This window comes from Pseudophryne corroboree, chromosome 4, assembly GCF_028390025.1.
Source record: "Pseudophryne corroboree isolate aPseCor3 chromosome 4, aPseCor3.hap2, whole genome shotgun sequence".
Classification (NCBI taxonomy): Eukaryota; Metazoa; Chordata; class Amphibia; order Anura; family Myobatrachidae; genus Pseudophryne; species Pseudophryne corroboree.
The window spans coordinates 15,970,975-15,993,435 of NC_086447.1; the positions used below are offsets into that span (position 1 = coordinate 15,970,975).

The 22,461-nt window shown below is 36.9% G+C and overlaps 13 non-coding genes across 13 annotated transcripts; all 13 read right to left on the reverse strand.

Moving 5' to 3' along the window:
- Positions 1–3,037: 3,037 nt before the first annotated feature.
- On the reverse strand, positions 3,038–3,111 carry TRNAN-GUU (transfer RNA asparagine (anticodon GUU)). Its single transcript has one exon. It is a non-coding gene; the product is annotated as a tRNA-Asn (tRNA).
- Positions 3,112–4,198: 1,087 nt separating this feature from the next.
- TRNAN-GUU (transfer RNA asparagine (anticodon GUU)) lies at positions 4,199–4,272 on the reverse strand. Its single transcript has one exon. It is a non-coding gene; the product is annotated as a tRNA-Asn (tRNA).
- A 1,093-nt stretch (positions 4,273–5,365) lies between these two features.
- TRNAN-GUU (transfer RNA asparagine (anticodon GUU)) lies at positions 5,366–5,439 on the reverse strand. Its single transcript has one exon. It is a non-coding gene; the product is annotated as a tRNA-Asn (tRNA).
- Positions 5,440–6,534: 1,095 nt separating this feature from the next.
- Positions 6,535–6,608, reverse strand: TRNAN-GUU (transfer RNA asparagine (anticodon GUU)). Its single transcript has one exon. It is a non-coding gene; the product is annotated as a tRNA-Asn (tRNA).
- A 2,255-nt stretch (positions 6,609–8,863) lies between these two features.
- Positions 8,864–8,937, reverse strand: TRNAN-GUU (transfer RNA asparagine (anticodon GUU)). The gene has a single exon. It is a non-coding gene; the product is annotated as a tRNA-Asn (tRNA).
- Positions 8,938–10,024: 1,087 nt separating this feature from the next.
- TRNAN-GUU (transfer RNA asparagine (anticodon GUU)) lies at positions 10,025–10,098 on the reverse strand. Its single transcript has one exon. It is a non-coding gene; the product is annotated as a tRNA-Asn (tRNA).
- Positions 10,099–11,185: 1,087 nt separating this feature from the next.
- TRNAN-GUU (transfer RNA asparagine (anticodon GUU)) lies at positions 11,186–11,259 on the reverse strand. The gene has a single exon. It is a non-coding gene; the product is annotated as a tRNA-Asn (tRNA).
- Positions 11,260–12,354: 1,095 nt separating this feature from the next.
- Positions 12,355–12,428, reverse strand: TRNAN-GUU (transfer RNA asparagine (anticodon GUU)). The gene has a single exon. It is a non-coding gene; the product is annotated as a tRNA-Asn (tRNA).
- A 1,989-nt stretch (positions 12,429–14,417) lies between these two features.
- Positions 14,418–14,491, reverse strand: TRNAN-GUU (transfer RNA asparagine (anticodon GUU)). Its single transcript has one exon. It is a non-coding gene; the product is annotated as a tRNA-Asn (tRNA).
- A 1,093-nt stretch (positions 14,492–15,584) lies between these two features.
- TRNAN-GUU (transfer RNA asparagine (anticodon GUU)) lies at positions 15,585–15,658 on the reverse strand. Its single transcript has one exon. It is a non-coding gene; the product is annotated as a tRNA-Asn (tRNA).
- A 1,094-nt stretch (positions 15,659–16,752) lies between these two features.
- Positions 16,753–16,826, reverse strand: TRNAN-GUU (transfer RNA asparagine (anticodon GUU)). The gene has a single exon. It is a non-coding gene; the product is annotated as a tRNA-Asn (tRNA).
- A 2,260-nt stretch (positions 16,827–19,086) lies between these two features.
- TRNAN-GUU (transfer RNA asparagine (anticodon GUU)) lies at positions 19,087–19,160 on the reverse strand. The gene has a single exon. It is a non-coding gene; the product is annotated as a tRNA-Asn (tRNA).
- A 2,260-nt stretch (positions 19,161–21,420) lies between these two features.
- Positions 21,421–21,494, reverse strand: TRNAN-GUU (transfer RNA asparagine (anticodon GUU)). The gene has a single exon. It is a non-coding gene; the product is annotated as a tRNA-Asn (tRNA).
- Between the last annotated feature and the right edge of the window lie 967 nt (positions 21,495–22,461).

Here is a 22,461-nt window from a genome sequence, read left to right on the forward strand (position 1 = left end):
TGTTTTCTTTCAGAAATCCACTTAATTTTCTTTACGCTATTACTGAAATGGTAATTGACAAAAACAAGCTACATTGTCACCAGAAGAGCAATGCAAAATGTACAATTGATATTTCAAAATCATCTTTCCATCTTGAATTTCAATGATGCATTGGGGCAACGATTTTGTGAGAAACATCTTCACCCTTAAAGAAAGATTTTCTTAACTTCTTACCTGTGTGCTGATTAGATATCACCTGGTTTTCACATTAAACAGATTCCCACTTGAGAAAGCAGCAAGGATGCAATGAGGTTTATGTTTCCTGGTGTCAACCTGTATTATTTCAGTGGACATTGTAATGAGGATGCATCTTGCTGCCTTTCCAATGAAGCAAGTTTTAATCAGTAATAGGTGAAAGACCATTCCTACAAAGGTGTTAATCAGAGACTTGGCTTTGTGGACACTTTTCAGAGAGCAAATGTGTTAGCATAAAAATAAAGCCATAAAATGGAGAGCTGATTAATCACTCAATTGGATTTCTCTGCCTGCATCATTTTTTTTCTCTGCAACCCCATGCTAAATTGTGCTTCCTGTTTTTTATAAAATGACTTAATCAAATCTGACTCTGATTGCATCAGAGAAGGCCAGGTACCCTACACTATAAGAGGTGGTTTGAAATTTTGACTTGTCTACTTAAAGATCACCAAAATTTGATCACAAGGTCAATTACGTCCCCGGGTGGGATTGAACCACCAACCTTTCGGATAACAGCCGATTGCGCTAACCGATTGCGCCACAGAGACAGCTTGCAAAAGCATGTACTGACAAAGGCTAAAAAGCATTCATCTAGAAAGTTTCCTAGAAAAAGGTTAAAAAGGCAATAATCTGGAGAGTTTTGCAAGATTTTTCTTCCATTGACCAACGAAGAAACACATTGGTACTTTCACATGATGAGTGAGTACTTCAGGATCTCTGACACTTACATGAGCAGCAGAGTGGCGCAGCGGAAGCGTGCTGGGCCCATAACCCAGAGGTCGGTGGATCGAAACCATCCTCTGCTATGTGCACTTATTTTTTGGTTAATTAAATTCTTCCAAAACTGGAATTGATATTTTGACTCTTTTATTTTTACTTAAAGTACAATAACTTTTAACATTTTAATTTGTTTTAATAGTATATTGACAGCATTGTTTTCTTTCAGAAATCCACTTAATTTTCTTTACCCTATTACTGAAATGGTAATTGACAAAAACAAGCTACATTGTCACCAGAAGAGCAATGCAAAATGTACAATTGATATTTCAAAATCATCTTTCCAGCTTGAATTTCAATGATGCATTGGGGCAACGATTTTGTGAGAAACATCTTCACCCTTAAAGAAAGATTTTCTTAACTTCTTACCTGTGTGCTGATTAGATATCACCTGGTTTTCACATTAAACAGATTCCCACTTGAGAAAGCAGCAAGGATGCAGTGAGGTTTATGTTTCCTGGTGTCAACCTGTATTATTTCAGTGGACATTGTAATGAGGATGCATCTTGCTGCCTTTCCAATGAAGCAAGTTTTAATCAGTAATAGGTGAAAAACCAGTCCTACAAAGGTGTTAATCAGAGACTAGGCTTTGTGGACACTTTTCAGAGAGCAAATGTGTTAGCATAAAAATAAAGCCATAAAATGGAGAGCTGATTAATCACTCAATTGGATTTCTCTGCCTGCATAATTTTTTTTCTCTGCAACCCCATGCTAAATTGTGCTTCCTGTTTTTTTATAAAATGACTTTCTCAAATCTGACTCTGATTGCATCAGAGAAGGCCAGGTACCCTACACTATAAGAGGTGGTTTGAAATTTTGACTTGTCTACTTAAAGATCACCAAAATTTGATCACAAGGTCAATTATGTCCCTGGTTGGGATTGAACCACCAACCTTTCGGTTAACAGCCGAATGCGCCAACTGATTGCGCCACAGAGACAGCTTGCAAAAGCATGTACTGACAAAGGCTAAAAAGCATTCATCTAGAAAGTTTCCTAGAAAAAGGTTAAAAAGGCAATAATCTGGAGAGTTTTGCAAGATTTTTCTTCCATTGACCAACGAAGAAACACATTGGTACTTTCACATGATGAGTGAGTACTTCAGGATCTCTGACACTTACATGAGCAGCAGAGTGGCGCAGCGGAAGCGTGCTGGGCCCATAACCCAGAGGTTGGTGGATCGAAACCATCCTCTGCTATGTGCACTTATTTTTTTGTTAATTAAATTCTTCCAAAACTGGAATTGATATTTTGGCTCTTTTATTTTTACTTAAAGTACAATAACTTTTAACATTTTAATTTGTTTTAATAGTATATTGACAGCATTGTTTTCTTTCAGAAATCCACTTAATTTTCTTTACCCTATTACTGAAATGGTAATTGACAAAAACAAGCTACATTGTCACCAGAAGAGCAATGCAAAATGTACAATTGATATTTCAAAATCATCTTTCCATCTTGAATTTCAATGATGCATTGGGGCAACGATTTTGTGAGAAACATCTTCACCCTTAAAGAAAGATTTTCTTAACTTCTTACCTGTGTGCTGATTAGATATCACCTGGTTTTCACATTAAACAGATTCCCACTTGAGAAAGCAGCAAGGATGCAGTGAGGTTTATGTTTCCTGGTGTCAACCTGTATTATTTCAGTGGACATTGTAATGAGGATGCATCTTGCTGCCTTTCCAATGAAGCAAGTTTTAATCAGTAATAGGTGAAAAACCATTCCTACAAAGGTGTTAATCAGAGACTTGGCTTTGTGGACACTTTTCAGAGAGCAAATGTGTTAGCATAAAAATAAAGCCATAAAATGGAGAGCTGATTAATCACTCAATTGGATTTCTCTGCCTGCATAATTTTTTTTCTCTGCAACCCGCTGCTAAATTGTGCTTCCTGTTTTTTATAAAATGACTTAATCAAATCTGACTGCATCAGAGAAGGCCAGGTACCCTACACTATAAGAGGTGGTTTGAAATTTTGACTTGTCTACTTAAAGATCACCAAAATTTGATCACAAGGTCAATTACGTCCCCGGGTGGGATTGAACCACCAACCTTTCGGTTAACAGCCGAATGCGCTAACCGATTGCGCCACAGAGACAGCTTGCAAAAGCATGTACTGACAAAGGCTAAAAAGCATTCATCTAGAAAGTTTCCTAGAAAAAGGTTAAAAAGGCAATAATCTGGAGAGTTTTGCAAGATTTTTCTTCCATTGACCAACGAAGAAACACATTGGTACTTTCACATGATGAGTGAGTACTTCAGGATCTCTGACACTTACATGAGCAGCAGAGTGGCGCAGCGGAAGCGTGCTGGGCCCATAACCCAGAGGTCGGTGGATCGAAACCATCCTCTGCTATGTGCACTTATTTTTTTGTTAATTAAATTCTTCCAAAACGGGAATTGATATTTTGACTCTTTTATTTTTACTTAAAGTACAATAACTTTTAACATTTTAATTTGTTTTAATAGTATATTGACAGCATTGTTTTCTTTCAGAAATCCACTTAATTTTCTTTACCCTATTACTGAAATGGTAATTGACAAAAACAAGCTACATTGTCACCAGAAGAGCAATGCAAAATGTACAATTGATATTTCAAAATCATCTTTCCATCTTGAATTTCAATGATGCATTGGGGCAACGATTTTGTGAGAAACATCTTCACCCTTAAAGAAAGATTTTCTTAACTTCTTACCTGTGTGCTGATTAGATATCACCTGGTTTTCACATTAAACAGATTCCCACTTGAGAAAGCAGCAAGGATGCAGTGAGGTTTATGTTTCCTGGTGTCAACCTGTATTATTTCAGTGGACATTGTAATGAGGATGCATCTTGCTGCCTTTCCAATGAAGCAAGTTTTAATCAGTAATAGGTGAAAAACCATTCCTACAAAGGTGTTAATCAGAGACTTGGCTTTGTGGACACTTTTCAGAGAGCAAATGTGTTAGCATAAAAATAAAGCCATAAAATGGAGAGCTGATCAATCACTCAATTGGATTTCTCTGCCTGCATAATTTTTTTTCTCTGCAACCCCATGCTAAATTGTGCTTCCTGTTTTTTATAAAATGACTTAATCAAATCTGACTGCATCAGAGAAGGCCAGGTACCCTACACTATAAGAGGTGGTTTGAAATTTTGACTTGTCTACTTAAAGATCACCAAAATTTGATCACAAGGTCAATTACGTCCCCGGGTGGGATTGAACCACCAACCTTTCGGTTAACAGCCGAATGCGCTAACCGATTGCGCCACAGAGACAGCTTGCAAAAGCATGTACTGACAAAGGCTAAAAAGCATTCATCTAGAAAGTTTCCTAGAAAAAGGTTAAAAAGGCAATAATCTGGAGAGTTTTGCAAGATTTTTCTTCCATTGACCAACGAAGAAACACATTGGTACGTTCACATGATGAGTGAGTACTTCAAGATCTCTGACACTTACATGAGCAGCAGAGTGGCGCAGCGGAAGCGTGCTGGGCCCATAACCCAGAGGTCGGTGGATCGAAACCATCCTCTGCTATGTGCACTTATTTTTTTGTTAATTAAATTCTTCCAAAACGGGAATTGATATTTTGACTCTTTTATTTTTACTTAAAGTACAATAACTTTTAACATTTTAATTTGTTTTAATAGTATATTGACAGCATTGTTTTCTTTCAGAAATCCACTTAATTTTCTTTACCCTATTACTGAAATGGTAATTGACAAAAACAAGCTACATTGTCACCAGAAGAGCAATGCAAAATGTACAATTGATATTTCAAAATCATCTTTCCATCTTGAATTTCAATGATGCATTGGGGCAACGATTTTGTGAGAAACATCTTCACCCTTAAAGAAAGATTTTCTTAACTTCTTACCTGTGTGCTGATTAGATATCACCTGGTTTTCACATTAAACAGATTCCCACTTGAGAAAGCAGCAAGGATGCAGTGAGGTTTATGTTTCCTGGTGTCAACCTGTATTATTTCAGTGGACATTGTAATGAGGATGCATCTTGCTGCCTTTCCAATGAAGCAAGTTTTAATCAGTAATAGGTGAAAAACCATTCCTACAAAGGTGTTAATCAGAGACTTGGCTTTGTGGACACTTTTCAGAGAGCAAATGTGTTAGCATAAAAATAAAGCCATAAAATGGAGAGCTGATTAATCACTCAATTGGATTTCTCTGCCTGCATAATTTTTTTTCTCTGCAACCCCATACTAAATTGTGCTTCCTGTTTTTTATAAAATGACTTAATCAAATCTGACTCTGATTGCATCAGAGAAGGCCAGGTACCCTACACTATAAGAGGTAGTTTGAAATTTTGACTTGTCTACTTAAAGATCACCAAAATTTGATCACAAGGTCAATTACGTCCCCGGGTGGGATTGAACCACCAACCTTTTGGTTAACAGCCGAATGCGCTAACCGATTGCGCCACAGAGACAGCTTGCAAAAGCATGTACTGACAAAGGCTAAAAAGCATTCATCTAGAAAGTTTCCTAGAAAAAGGTTAAAAAGGCAATAATCTGGAGAGTTTTGCAAGATTTTTCTTCCATTGACCAACGAAGAAACACATTGGTACTTTCACATGATGAGTGAGTACTTCAGGATCTCTGACACTTACATGAGCAGCAGAGTGGCGCAGCGGAAGCGTGCTGGGCCCATAACCCAGAGGTCGGTGGATCGAAACCATCCTCTGCTATGTGCACTTATTTTTTTGTTAATTAAATTCTTCCAAAACGGGAATTGATATTTTGACTCTTTTATTTTTACTTAAAGTACAATAACTTTTAACATTTTAATTTGTTTTAATAGTATATTGACAGCATTGTTTTCTTTCAGAAATCCACTTAATTTTCTTTACCCTATTACTGAAATGGTAATTGACAAAAACAAGCTACATTGTCACCAGAAGAGCAATGCAAAAAATGTACAATTGATATTTCAAAATCATCTTTCCATCTTGAATTTCAATGATGCATTGGGGCAACGATTTTGTGAGAAACATCTTCACCCTTAAAGAAAGATTTTCTTAACTTCTTACCTGTGTGCTGATTAGATATCACCTGGTTTTCACATTAAACAGATTCCCACTTGAGAAAGCAGCAAGGATGCAGTGAGGTTTATGTTTCCTGGTGTCAACCTGTATTATTTCAGTGGACATTGTAATGAGGATGCATCTTGCTGCCTTTCCAATGAAGCAAGTTTTAATCAGTAATAGGTGAAAAACCATTCCTACAAAGGTGTTAATCAGAGACTTGGCTTTGTGGACACTTTTCAGAGAGCAAATGTGTTAGCATAAAAATAAAGCCATAAAATGGAGAGCTGATTAATCACTCAATTGGATTTCTCTGCCTGCATAATTTTTTTTCTCTGCAACCCCATACTAAATTGTGCTTCCTGTTTTTTATAAAATGACTTAATCAAATCTGACTCTGATTGCATCAGTGAAGGCCAGGTACCCTACACTATAAGAGGTGGTTTGAAATTTTGACTTGTCTACTTAAAGATCACCAAAATTTGATCACAAGGTCAATTACGTCCCCGGGTGGGATTGAACCACCAACCTTTCGGTTAACAGCCGAATGCGCTAACCGATTGCGCCACAGAGACAGCTTGCAAAAGCATGTACTGACAAAGGCTAAAAAGCATTCATCTAGAAAGTTTCCTAGAAAAAGGTTAAAAAGGCAATAATCTGGAGAGTTTTGCAAGATTTTTCTTCCACTGACCAACGAAGAAACACATTGGTACTTTCACATGATGAGTGAGTACTTCAGGATCTCTGACACTTACATGAGCAGCAGAGTGGCGCAGCGGAAGCGTGCTGGGCCCATAACCCAGAGGTCGGTGGATCGAAACCATCCTCTGCTATGTGCACTTATTTTTTTGTTAATTATATTCTTCCAAAACGGGAATTGATATTTTGACTCTTTTATTTTTACTTAAAGTACAATAACTTTTAACATTTTAATTTGTTTTAATAGTATATTGACAGCATTGTTTTCTTTCAGAAATCCACTTAATTTTCTTTACCCTATTACTGAAATGGTAATTGACAAAAACAAGCTACATTGTCACCAGAAGAGCAATGCAAAATGTACAATTAATATTTCAAAATCATCTTTCCATCTTGAATTTCAATGATGCATTGGGGCAACGATTTTGTGAGAAACATCTTCACCCTTAAAGAAAGATTTTCTTAACTTCTTACCTGTGTGCTGATTAGATATCACCTGGTTTTCACATTAAACAGATTCCCACTTGAGAAAGCAGCAAGGATGCAGTGAGGTTTATGTTTCCTGGTGTCAACCTGTATTATTTCAGTGGACATTGTAATGAGGATGCATCTTGCTGCCTTTCCAATGAAGCAAGTTTTAATCAGTAATAGGTGAAAAACCATTCCTACAAAGGTGTTAATCAGAGACTTGGCTTTGTGGACACTTTTCAGAGAGCAAATGTGTTAGCATAAAAATAAAGCCATAAAATGGAGAGCTGATTAATCACTCAATTGGATTTCTCTGCCTGCATAATTTTTTTTCTCTGCAACCCCATGCTAAATTGTGCTTCCTGTTTTTTATAAAATGACTTAATCAAATCTGACTCTGATTGCATCAGAGAAGGCCAGGTACCCTACACTATGAGAGGTGGTTTGAAATTTTGACTTGTCTACTTAAAGATCACCAAAATTTGATCACAAGGTCAATTACGTCCCCGGGTGGGATTGAACCACCAACCTTTCGTTTAACAGCCGAATGCGCTAACCGATTGCACCACAGAGACAGCTTGCAAAAGCATGTACTGACAAAGGCTAAAAAGCATTCATCTAGAAAGTTTCCTAGAAAAAGGTTAAAAAGGCAATAATCTGGAGAGTTTTGCAAGATTTTTCTTCCATTGACCAACGAAGAAACACATTGGTACTTTCACATGATGAGTGAGTACTTCAGGATCTCTGACACTTACATAAGCAGCAGAGTGGCGCAGCGGAAGCGTGCTGGGCCCATAACCCAGAGGTCGGTGGATCGAAACCATCCTCTGCTATGTGCACTTATTTTTTTGTTAATTAAATTCTTCCAAAACGGGAATTGATATTTTGACTCTTTTATTTTTACTTAAAGTACAATAACTTTTAACATTTTAATTTGTTTTAATAGTATATTGACAGCATTGTTTTCTTTCAGAAATCCACTTAATTTTCTTTACCCTATTACTGAAATGGTAATTGACAAAAACAAGCTACATTGTCACCAGAAGAGCAATGCAAAATGTACAATTGATTTTTCAAAATCATCTTTCCATCTTGAATTTCAATGATGCATTGGGGCAACGATTTTGTGAGAAACATCTTCACCCTTAAAGAAAGATTTTCTTAACTTCTTACCTGTGTGCTGATTAGATATCACCTGGTTTTCACATTAAACAGATTCCCACTTGAGAAAGCAGCAAGGATCCAGTGAGGTTTATGTTTCCTGGTGTCAACCTGTATTATTTCAGTGGACATTGTAATGAGGATGCATTGCCTTTCCAATGAAGCAAGTTTTAATCAGTAATATGTGAAAAACCATTCCTACAAAGGTGTTAATCAGAGACTTGGCTTTGTGGACACTTTTCAGAGAGCAAATGTGTTAGCATAAAAATAAAGCCATAAAATGGAGAGCTGATTAATCACTCAATTGGATTTCTCTGCCTGCATAATTTTTTTTCTCTGCAACCCCATGCTAAATTGTGCTTCCTGTTTTTTATAAAATGACTTAATCAAATCTGACTCTGATTGCATCAGAGAAGGCCAGGTACCCTACACTATAAGAGGTGGTTTGAAATTTTGACTTGTCTACTTAAAGATCACCAAAATTTGATCACAAGGTCAATTACGTCCCCGGGTGGGATTGAACCACCAACCTTTCGGTTAACAGCCGAATGCGCTAACTGATTGCGCCACAGAGACAGCTTGCAAAAGCATGTACTGACAATGGCTAAAAAGCATTCATCTAGAAAGTTTCCTAGAAAAAGGTTAAAAAGGCAATAATCTGGAGAGTTTTGCAAGATTTTTCTTCCATTGACCAACGAAGAAACACATTGGTACTTTCACATGATGAGTGAGTACTTCAGGATCTCTGATACTTACATGAGCAGCAGAGTGGCGCAGCGGAAGCGTGCTGGGCCCATGACCCAGAGGTCGGTGGATCGAAACCATCCTCTGCTATGTGCACTTATTTTTTTGTTAATTAAATTCTTCCAAAACGGGAATTGATATTTTGACTCTTTTATTTTTACTTAAAGTACAATAACTTTTAACATTTTAATTTGTTTTAATAGTATATTGACAGCATTGTTTTCTTTCAGAAATCCACTTAATTTTCTTTACCCTATTACTGAAATGGTAATTGACAAAAACAAGCTACATTGTCACCAGAAGAGCAATGCAAAATGTACAATTAATATTTCAAAATCATCTTTCCATCTTGAATTTCAATGATGCATTGGGGCAACGATTTTGTGAGAAACATCTTCACCCTTAAAGAAAGATTTTCTTAACTTCTTACCTGTGTGCTGATTAGATATCACCTGGTTTTCACATTAAACAGATTCCCACTTGAGAAAGCAGCAAGGATGCAGTGAGGTTTATGTTTCCTGGTGTCAACCTGTATTATTTCAGTGGACATTGTAATGAGGATGCATCTTGCTGCCTTTCCAATGAAGCAAGTTTTAATCAGTAATAGGTGAAAAACCATTCCTACAAAGGTGTTAATCAGAGACTTGGCTTTGTGGACACTTTTCAGAGAGCAAATGTGTTAGCATAAAAATAAAGCCATAAAATGGAGAGCTGATTAATCACTCAATTGGATTTCTCTGCCTGCATAATTTTTTTTCTCTGCAACCCGCTGCTAAATTGTGCTTCCTGTTTTTTATAAAATGACTTAATCAAATCTGACTGCATCAGAGAAGGCCAGGTACCCTACACTATAAGAGGTGGTTTGAAATTTTGACTTGTCTACTTAAAGATCACCAAAATTTGATCACAAGGTCAATTACGTCCCCGGGTGGGATTGAACCACCAACCTTTCGGTTAACAGCCGAATGCGCTAACCGATTGCGCCACAGAGACAGCTTGCAAAAGCATGTACTGACAAAGGCTAAAAAGCATTCATCTAGAAAGTTTCCTAGAAAAAGGTTAAAAAGGCAATAATCTGGAGAGTTTTGCAAGATTTTTCTTCCATTGACCAACGAAGAAACACATTGGTACTTTCACATGATGAGTGAGTACTTCAGGATCTCTGACACTTACATGAGCAGCAGAGTGGCGCAGCGGAAGCGTGCTGGGCCCATAACCCAGAGGTCGGTGGATCGAAACCATCCTCTGCTATGTGCACTTATTTTTTTGTTAATTAAATTCTTCCAAAACGGGAATTGATATTTTGACTCTTTTATTTTTACTTAAAGTACAATAACTTTTAACATTTTAATTTGTTTTAATAGTATATTGACAGCATTGTTTTCTTTCAGAAATCCACTTAATTTTCTTTACCCTATTACTGAAATGGTAATTGACAAAAACAAGCTACATTGTCACCAGAAGAGCAATGCAAAATGTACAATTGATATTTCAAAATCATCTTTCCATCTTGAATTTCAATGATGCATTGGGGCAACGATTTTGTGAGAAACATCTTCACCCTTAAAGAAAGATTTTCTTAACTTCTTACCTGTGTGCTGATTAGATATCACCTGGTTTTCACATTAAACAGATTCCCACTTGAGAAAGCAGCAAGGATGCAGTGAGGTTTATGTTTCCTGGTGTCAACCTGTATTATTTCAGTGGACATTGTAATGAGGATGCATCTTGCTGCCTTTCCAATGAAGCAAGTTTTAATCAGTAATAGGTGAAAAACCATTCCTACAAAGGTGTTAATCAGAGACTTGGCTTTGTGGACACTTTTCAGAGAGCAAATGTGTTAGCATAAAAATAAAGCCATAAAATGGAGAGCTGATTAATCACTCAATTGGATTTCTCTGCCTGCATAATTTTTTTTCTCTGCAACCCCATGCTAAATTGTGCTTCCTGTTTTTTATAAAATGACTTAATCAAATCTGACTGCATCAGAGAAGGCCAGGTACCCTACACTATAAGAGGTGGTTTGAAATTTTGACTTGTCTACTTAAAGATCACCAAAATTTGATCACAAGGTCAATTACGTCCCCGGGTGGGATTGAACCACCAACCTTTCGGTTAACAGCCGAATGCGCTAACCGATTGCGCCACAGAGACAGCTTGCAAAAGCATGTACTGACAAAGGCTAAAAAGCATTCATCTAGAAAGTTTCCTAGAAAAAGGTTAAAAAGGCAATAATCTGGAGAGTTTTGCAAGATTTTTCTTCCATTGACCAACGAAGAAACACATTGGTACTTTCACATGATGAGTGAGTACTTCAAGATCTCTGACACTTACATGAGCAGCAGAGTGGCGCAGCGGAAGCGTGCTGTGCCCATAACCCAGAGGTCGGTGGATCGAAACCATCCTCTGCTATGTGCACTTATTTTTTTGTTAATTAAATTCTTCCAAAACGGGAATTGATATTTTGACTCTTTTATTTTTACTTAAAGTACAATAACTTTTAACATTTTAATTTGTTTTAATAGTATATTGACAGCATTGTTTTCTTTCAGAAATCCACTTAATTTTCTTTACCCTATTACTGAAATGGTAATTGACAAAAACAAGCTACATTGTCACCAGAAGAGCAATGCAAAAAATGTACAATTGATATTTCAAAATCATCTTTCCATCTTGAATTTCAATGATGCATTGGGGCAACGATTTTGTGAGAAACATCTTCACCCTTAAAGAAAGATTTTCTTAACTTCTTACCTGTGTGCTGATTAGATATCACCTGGTTTTCACATTAAACAGATTCCCACTTGAGAAAGCAGCAAGGATGCAGTGAGGTTTATGTTTCCTGGTGTCAACCTGTATTATTTCAGTGGACATTGTAATGAGGATGCATCTTGCTGCCTTTCCAATGAAGCAAGTTTTAATCAGTAATAGGTGAAAAACCATTCCTACAAAGGTGTTAATCAGAGACTTGGCTTTGTGGACACTTTTCAGAGAGCAAATGTGTTAGCATAAAAATAAAGCCATAAAATGGAGAGCTGATTAATCACTCAATTGGATTTCTCTGCCTGCATAATTTTTTTTCTCTGCAGCCCCATACTAAATTGTGCTTCCTGTTTTTTATAAAATGACTTAATCAAATCTGACTCTGATTGCATCAGAGAAGGCCAGGTACCCTACACTATAAGAGGTGGTTTGAAATTTTGACTTGTCTACTTAAAGATCACCAAAATTTGATCACAAGGTCAATTACGTCCCCGGGTGGGATTGAACCACCAACCTTTCGGTTAACAGCCGAATGCGCTAACCGATTGCGCCACAGAGACAGCTTGCAAAAGCATGTACTGACAAAGGCTAAAAAGCATTCATCTAGAAAGTTTCCTAGAAAAAGGTTAAAAAGGCAATAATCTGGAGAGTTTTGCAAGATTTTTCTTCCACTGACCAACGAAGAAACACATTGGTACTTTCACATGATGAGTGAGTACTTCAGGATCTCTGACACTTACATGAGCAGCAGAGTGGCGCAGCGGAAGCGTGCTGGGCCCATAACCCAGAGGTCGGTGGATCGAAACCATCCTCTGCTATGTGCACTTATTTTTTTGTTAATTATATTCTTCCAAAACGGGAATTGATATTTTGACTCTTTTATTTTTACTTAAAGTACAATAACTTTTAACATTTTAATTTGTTTTAATAGTATATTGACAGCATTGTTTTCTTTCAGAAATCCACTTAATTTTCTTTACCCTATTACTGAAATGGTAATTGACAAAAACAAGCTACATTGTCACCAGAAGAGCAATGCAAAATGTACAATTAATATTTCAAAATCATCTTTCCATCTTGAATTTCAATGATGCATTGGAGCAACGATTTTGTGAGAAACATCTTCACCCTTAAAGAAAGATTTTCTTAACTTCTTACCTGTGTGCTGGAGAGCTGATTAATCACTCAATTGGATTTCTCTGCCTGCATAATTTTTTTTCTCTGCAACCCCATGCTAAATTGTGCTTCCTGTTTTTTATAAAATGACTTAATCAAATCTGACTCTGATTGCATCAGAGAAGGCCAGGTACCCTACACTATAAGAGGTGGTTTGAAATTTTGACTTGTCTACTTAAAGATCACCAAAATTTGATCACAAGGTCAATTACGTCCCCGGGTGGGATTGAACCACCAACCTTTCGTTTAACAGCCGAATGCGCTAACCGATTGCGCCACAGAGACAGCTTGCAAAAGCATGTACTGACAAAGGCTAAAAAGCATTCATCTAGAAAGTTTCCTAGAAAAAGGTTAAAAAGGCAATAATCTGGAGAGTTTTGCAAGATTTTTCTTCCATTGACCAACGAAGAAACACATTGGTACTTTCACATGATGAGTGAGTACTTCAGGATCTCTGACACTTACATGAGCAGCAGAGTGGCGCAGCGGAAGCGTGCTGGGCCCATAACCCAGAGGTCGGTGGATCGAAACCATCCTCTGCTATGTGCACTTATTTTTTTGTTAATTAAATTCTTCCAAAACGGGAATTGATATTTTGACTCTTTTATTTTTACTTAAAGTACAATAACTTTTAACATTTTAATTTGTTTTAATAGTATATTGACAGCATTGTTTTCTTTCAGAAATCCACTTAATTTTCTTTACCCTATTACTGAAATGGTAATTGACAAAAACAAGCTACATTGTCACCAGAAGAGCAATGCAAAATGTACAATTGATTTTTCAAAATCATCTTTCCATCTTGAATTTCAATGATGCATTGGGGCAACGATTTTGTGAGAAACATCTTCACCCTTAAAGAAAGATTTTCTTAACTTCTTACCTGTGTGCTGATTAGATATCACCTGGTTTTCACATTAAACAGATTCCCACTTGAGAAAGCAGCAAGGATCCAGTGAGGTTTATGTTTCCTGGTGTCAACCTGTATTATTTCAGTGGACATTGTAATGAGGATGCATTGCCTTTCCAATGAAGCAAGTTTTAATCAGTAATAGGTGAAAAACCATTCCTACAAAGGTGTTAATCAGAGACTTGGCTTTGTGGACACTTTTCAGAGAGCAAATGTGTTAGCATAAAAATAAAGCCATAAAATGGAGAGCTGATTAATCACTCAATTGGATTTCTCTGCCTGCATAATTTTTTTTCTCTGCAACCCCATGCTAAATTGTGCTTCCTGTTTTTTATAAAATGACTTAATCAAATCTGACTCTGATTGCATCAGAGAAGGCCAGGTACCCTACACTATAAGAGGTGGTTTGAAATTTTGACTTGTCTACTTAAAGATCACCAAAATTTGATCACAAGGTCAATTACGTCCCCGGGTGGGATTGAACCACCAACCTTTCGGTTAACAGCCGAATGCGCTAACTGATTGCGCCACAGAGACAGCTTGCAAAAGCATGTACTGACAATGGCTAAAAAGCATTCATCTAGAAAGTTTCCTAGAAAAAGGTTAAAAAGGCAATAATCTGGAGAGTTTTGCAAGATTTTTCTTCCATTGACCACCGAAGAAACACATTGGTACTTTCACATGATGAGTGAGTACTTCAGGATCTCTGGTACTTACATGAGCAGCAGAGTGGCGCAGCGGAAGCGTGCTGGGCCCATGACCCAGAGGTCGGTGGATCGAAACCATCCTCTGCTATGTGCACTTATTTTTTTGTTAATTAAATTCTTCCAAAACGGGAATTGATATTTTGACTCTTTTATTTTTACTTAAAGTACAATAACTTTTAACATTTTAATTTGTTTTAATAGTATATTGACAGCATTGTTTTCTTTCAGAAATCCACTTAATTTTCTTTACCCTATTATTGAAATGGTAATTGACAAAAACAAGCTACATTGTCACCAGAAGAGCAATGCAAAATGTACAATTAATATTTCAAAATCATCTTTCCATCTTGAATTTCAATGATGCATTGGGGCAACGATTTTGTGAGAAACATCTTCACCCTTAAAGAAAGATTTTCTTAACTTCTTACCTGTGTGCTGATTAGATATCACCTGGTTTTCACATTAAACAGATTCCCACTTGAGAAAGCAGCAAGGATGCAGTGAGGTTTATGTTTCCTGGTGTCAACCTGTATTATTTCAGTGGACATTGTAATGAGGATGCATCTTGCTGCCTTTCCAATGAAGCAAGTTTTAATCAGTAATAGGTGAAAAACCATTCCTACAAAGGTGTTAATCAGAGACTTGGCTTTGTGGACACTTTTCAGAGAGCAAATGTGTTAGCATAAAAATAAAGCCATAAAATGGAGAGCTGATTAATCACTTAATTGGATTTCTCTGCCTGCATAATTTTTTTTCTCTGCAACCCCATGCTAAATTGTGCTTCCTGTTTTTTATAAAATGACTTAATCAAATCTGACTCTGATTGCATCAGAGAAGGCCAGGTACCCTACACTATAAGAGGTGGTTTGAAATTTTGACTTGTCTACTTAAAAATCACCAAAATTTGATCACAAGGTCAATTACGTCCCCGGGTGGGATTGAACCACCAACCTTTCGGTTAACAGCCGAATGCGCTAACTGATTGCGCCACAGAGACAGCTTGCAAAAGCATGTACTGACAATGGCTAAAAAGCATTCATCTAGAAAGTTTCCTAGAAAAAGGTTAAAAAGGCAATAATCTGGAGAGTTTTGCAAGATTTTTCTTCCATTGACCAACGAAGAAACACATTGGTACTTTCACATGATGAGTGAGTACTTCAGGATCTCTGACACTTACATGAGCAGCAGAGTGGCGCAGCGGAAGCGTGCTGGGCCCATAACCCAGAGGTTGGTGGATCGAAACCATCCTCTGCTATGTGCACTTATTTTTTTGTTAATTAAATTCTTCCAAAACTGGAATTGATATTTTGACTCTTTTATTTTTACTTAAAGTACAATAACTTTTAACATTTTAATTTGTTTTAATAGTATATTGACAGCATTGTTTTCTTTTTAGAAATCCACTTAATTTTCTTTACCCTATTACTGAAATGGTAATTGACAAAAACAAGCTACATTGTCACCAGAAGAGCAATGCAAAATGTACAATTGATATTTCAAAATCATCTTTCCATCTTGAATTTCAATGATGCATTGGGGCAACGATTTTGTGAGAAACATCTTCACCCTTAAAGAAAGATTTTCTTAACTTCTTACCTGTGTGCTGATTAGATATCACCTGGTTTTCACGTTAAACAGATTCCCACTTGAGAAAGCAGCAAGGATGCAGTGAGGTTTATGTTTCCTGGTGACAACCTGTATTATTTCAGTGGACATTGTAATGAGGATGCATCTTGCTGCCTTTCCAATGAAGCAAGTTTTAATCAGTAATAGGTGAAAAACCATTCCTACAAAGGTGTTAATCAGAGACTTGGCTTTGTGGACACTTTTCAGAGAGCAAATGTGTTAGCATAAAAATAAAGCCATAAAATGGAGAGCTGATTAATCACTCAATTGGATTTCTCTGCCTGCATAATTTTTTTTCTCTGCAACCCCATGCTAAATTGTGCTTCCTGTTTTTTATAAAATGACTTAATCAAATCTGACTCTGATTGCATCAGAGAAGGCCAGGTACCCTACACTATAAGAGGTGGTTTGACATTTTGACTTGTCTACTTAAAGATCACTAAAATTTGATCACAAGGTCAATTACGTCCCCGGGTGGGATTGAACCACCAACCTTTCGGTTAACAGCCGAATGCGCTAACCGATTGCGCCACAGAGACAGCTTGCAAAAGTATGTACTGACAAAGGCTAAAAAGCATTCATCTAGAAAGTTTCCTAGAAAAAGGTTAAAAAGGCAATAATCTGGAGAGTTTTGCAAGATTTTTCTTCCATTGACCAACGAAGAAACACATTGGTACTTTCACATGATGAGTGAGTACTTCAGGATCTCTGACACTTACATGAGCAGCAGAGTAGCGCAGCGGAAGCGTGCTGGGCCCATAACTCAGAGGTCGGTGGATCGAAACCATCCTCTGCTATGTGCACTTATTTTTTTGTTAATTAAATTCTTCCAAAACTGGAATTGATATTTTGACTCTTTTATTTTTACTTAAAGTACAATAACTTTTAACATTTTAATTTGTTTTAATAGTATATTGACAGCATTGTTTTCTTTCAGAAATCCACTTAATTTTCTTTACCTTATTACTGAAATGGTAATTGACAAAAACAAGCTACATTGTCACCAGAAGAGCAATGCAAAATGTACAATTGATATTTCAAAATCATCTTTCCATCTTGAATTTCAATGATGCATTGGGGCAACGATTTTGTGAGAAACATCTTCACCCTTAAAGAAAGATTTTCTTAACTTCTTACCTGTGTGCTGATTAGATATCACCTGGTTTTCACATTAAACAGATTCCCACTTGAGAAAGCAGCAAGGATGCAGTGAGGTTTATGTTTCCTGGTGTCAACCTGTATTATTTCAGTGGACATTGTAATGAGGATGCATCTTGCTGCCTTTCCAATTAAGCAAGTTTTAATCAGTAATAGGTGAAAAACCATTCCTACAAAGGTGTTAATCAGAGACTTGGCTTTGTGGACACTTTTCAGAGAGCAAATGTGTTAGCATAAAAATAAAGCCATAAAATGGAGAGCTGATTAATCACTCAATTGGATTTCTCTGCCTGCATAATTTTTTTTCTCTGCAACCCCATGCTAAATTGTGCTTCCTGTTTTTTATAAAATGACTTAATCAAATCTGACTCTGATTGCATCAGAGAAGGCCAGGTACCCTACACTATAAGAGGTGGTTTGAAATTTTGACTTGTCTACTTAAAGATCACCAAAATTTGATCACAAGGTCAATTACGTCCCCGGGTGGGATTGAACCACCAACCTTTCGGTAAACAGCCAAATGCGCTAACCGATTGCGCCACAGAGACAGCTTGCAAAAGCATGTACTGACAAAGGCTAAAAAGCATTCATCTAGAAAGTTTCCTAGAAAAAGGTTAAAAAGGCAATAATCTGGAGAGTTTTGCAAGATTTTTCTTCCATTGACCAACGAAGAAACACATTGGTACTTTCACATGATGAGTGAGTACTTCATGATCTCTGACACTTACATGAGCAGCAGAGTGGTGCAGCGGAAGCGTGCTGGGCCCATAACCCAGAGGTCGGTGGATCGAAACCATCCTCTGCTATGTGCACTTATTTTTTTGTTAATTAAATTCTTCCAAAACTGGAATTGATATTTTGACTCTTTTATTTTTACTTAAAGTACAATAACTTTTAACATTTTAATTTGTTTTAATAGTATATTGACAGCATTGTTTTCTTTCAGAAATCCACTTAATTTTCTTTACCCTATTACTGAAATGGTAATTGACAAAAACAAGCTACATTGTCACCAGAAGAGCAATGCAAAATGTACAATTGATATTTCAAAATCATCTTTCCATCTTGAATTTCAATGATGCATTGGGGCAACGATTTTGTGAGAAACATCTTCACCCTTAAAGAAAGATTTTCTTAACTTCTTACCTGTGTGCTGATTAGATATCACCTGGTTTTCACGTTAAACAGATTCCCACTTGAGAAAGCAGCAAGGATGCAGTGAGGTTTATGTTTCCTGGTGTCAACCTGTATTATTTCAGTGGACATTGTAATGAGGATGCATCTTGCTGCCTTTCCAATGAAGCAAGTTTTAATCAGTAATAGGTGAAAAACCATTCCTACAAAGGTGTTAATCAGAGACTTGGCTTTGTGGACACTTTTCAGAGAGCAAATGTGTTAGCATAAAAATAAAGCCATAAAATGGAGAGCTGATTAATCACTCAATTGGATTTCTCTGCCTGCATAATTTTTTTTCTCTGCAACCCCATGCTAAATTGTGCTTCCTGTTTTTTATAAAATGACTTAATCAAATCTGACTCTGATTGCATCAGAGAAGGCCAGGTACCCTACACTATAAGAGGTGGTTTGAAATTTTGACTTGTCTACTTAAAGATCACTAAAATTTGATCACAAGGTCAATTACGTCCCCGGGTGGGATTGAACCACCAACCTTTCGGTTAACAGCCGAATGCGCTAACCGATTGCGCCACAGAGACAGCTTGCAAAAGTATGTACTGACAAAGGCTAAAAAGCATTCATCTAGAAAGTTTCCTAGAAAAAGGTTAAAAAGGCAATAATCTGGAGAGTTTTGCAAGATTTTTCTTCCATTGACCAACGAAGAAACACATTGGTACTTTCACATGTTGAGTGAGTACTTCAGGATCTCTGACACTTATGCGAGCAGCAGAGTGGCGCAGCGGAAGCATGCTGGGCCCATAACCCAGAGGTCGGTGGATCGAAACCATCCTCTGCTATGTGCACTTATTTTTTTGTTAATTAAATTCTTCCAAAACTGGAATTGATATTTTGACTCTTTTATTTTTACTTAAAGTACAATAACTTTTAACATTTTAATTTGTTTTAATAGTATATTGACAGCATTGTTTTCTTTCAGAAATCCACTTAATTTTCTTTACCTTATTACTGAAATGGTAATTGACAAAAACAAGCTACATTGTCACCAGAAGAGCAATGCAAAATGTACAATTGATATTTCAAAATCATCTTTCCATCTTGAATTTCAATGATGCATTGGGGCAACGATTTTGTGAGAAACATCTTCACCCTTAATGAAAGATTTTCTTAACTTCTTACCTGTGTGCTGATTAGATATCACCTGGTTTTCACATTAAACAGATTCCCACTTGAGAAAGCAGCAAGGATGCAGTGAGGTTTATGTTTCCTGGTGTCAACCTGTATTATTTCAGTGGACATTGTAATGAGGATGCATCTTGCTGCCTTTCCAATTAAGCAAGTTTTAATCAGTAATAGGTGAAAAACCATTCCTACAAAGGTGTTAATCAGAGACTTGGCTTTGTGGACACTTTTCAGAGAGCAAATGTGTTAGCATAAAAATAAAGCCATAAAATGGAGAGCTGATTAATCACTCAATTGGATTTCTCTGCCTGCATAATTTTTTTTCTCTGCAACCCCATGCTAAATTGTGCTTCCTGTTTTTTATAAAATGACTTAATCAAATCTGACTCTGATTGCATCAGAGAAGGCCAGGTACCCTACACTATAAGAGGTGGTTTGAAATTTTGACTTGTCTACTTAAAGATCACCAAAATTTGATCACAAGGTCAATTACGTCCCCGGGTGGGATTGAACCACCAACCTTTCGGTAAACAGCCAAATGCGCTAACCGATTGCGCCACAGAGACAGCTTGCAAAAGCATGTACTGACAAAGGCTAAAAAGCATTCATCTAGAAAGTTTCCTAGAAAAAGGTTAAAAAGGCAATAATCTGGAGAGTTTTGCAAGATTTTTCTTCCATTGACCAACGAAGAAACACATTGGTACTTTCACATGATGAGTGAGTACTTCAGGATCTCTGACACTTACATGAGCAGCAGAGTGGTGCAGCGGAAGCGTGCTGGGCCCATAACCCAGAGGTCGGTGGATCGAAACCATCCTCTGCTATGTGCACTTATTTTTTTGTTAATTAAATTCTTCCAAAACTGGAATTGATATTTTGACTCTTTTATTTTTACTTAAAGTACAATAACTTTTAACATTTTAATTTGTTTTAATAGTATATTGACAGCATTGTTTTCTTTCAGAAATCCACTTAATTTTCTTTACCCTATTACTGAAATGGTAATTGACAAAAACAAGCTACATTGTCACCAGAAGAGCAATGCAAAATGTACAATTGATATTTCAAAATCATCTTTCCATCTTGAATTTCAATGATGCATTGGGGCAACGATTTTGTGAGAAACATCTTCACCCTTAAAGAAAGATTTTCTTAACTTCTTACCTGTGTGCTGATTAGATATCACCTGGTTTTCACGTTAAACAGATTCCCACTTGAGAAAGCAGCAAGGATGCAGTGAGGTTTATGTTTCCTGGTGTCAACCTGTATTATTTCAGTGGACATTGTAATGAGGATGCATCTTGCTGCCTTTCCAATGAAGCAAGTTTTAATCAGTAATAGGTGAAAAACCATTCCTACAAAGGTGTTAATCAGAGACTTGGCTTTGTGGACACTTTTCAGAGAGCAAATGTGTTAGCATAAAAATAAAGCCATAAAATGGAGAGCTGATTAATCACTCAATTGGATTTCTCTGCCTGCATAATTTTTTTTCTCTGCAACCCCATGCTAAATTGTGCTTCCTGTTTTTTATAAAATGACTTAATCAAATCTGACTCTGATTGCATCAGAGAAGGCCAGGTACCCTACACTATAAGAGGTGGTTTGAAATTTTGACTTGTCTACTTAAAGATCACTAAAATTTGATCACAAGGTCAATTACGTCCCCGGGTGGGATTGAACCACCAACCTTTCGGTTAACAGCCGAATGCGCTAACCGATTGCGCCACAGAGACAGCTTGCAAAAGTATGTACTGACAAAGGCTAAAAAGCATTCATCTAGAAAGTTTCCTAGAAAAAGGTTAAAAAGGCAATAATCTGGAGAGTTTTGCAAGATTTTTCTTCCATTGACCAACGAAGAAACACATTGGTACTTTCACATGATGAGTGAGTACTTCAGGATCTCTGACACTTACATGAGCAGCAGAGTAGCGCAGCGGAAGCGTGCTGGGCCCATAACTCAGAGGTCGGTGGATCGAAACCATCCTCTGCTATGTGCACTTATTTTTTTGTTAATTAAATTCTTCCAAAACTGGAATTGATATTTTGACTCTTTTATTTTTACTTAAAGTACAATAACTTTTAACATTTTAATTTGTTTTAATAGTATATTGACAGCATTGTTTTCTTTCAGAAATCCACTTAATTTTCTTTACCTTATTACTGAAATGGTAATTGACAAAAACAAGCTACATTGTCACCAGAAGAGCAATGCAAAATGTACAATTGATATTTCAAAATCATCTTTCCATCTTGAATTTCAATGATGCATTGGGGCAACGATTTTGTGAGAAACATCTTCACCCTTAAAGAAAGATTTTCTTAACTTCTTACCTGTGTGCTGATTAGATATCACCTGGTTTTCACATTAAACAGATTCCCACTTGAGAAAGCAGCAAGGATGCAGTGAGGTTTATGTTTCCTGGTGTCAACCTGTATTATTTCAGTGGACATTGTAATGAGGATGCATCTTGCTGCCTTTCCAATGAAGCAAGTTTTAATCAGTAATAGGTGAAAAACCATTCCTACAAAGGTGTTAATCAGAGACTTGGCTTTGTGGACACTTTTCAGAGAGCAAATGTGTTAGCATAAAAATAAAGCCATAAAATGGAGAGCTGATTAATCACTCAATTGGATTTCTCTGCCTGCATAATTTTTTTTCTCTGCAACCCCATGCTAAATTGTGCTTCCTGTTTTTTATAA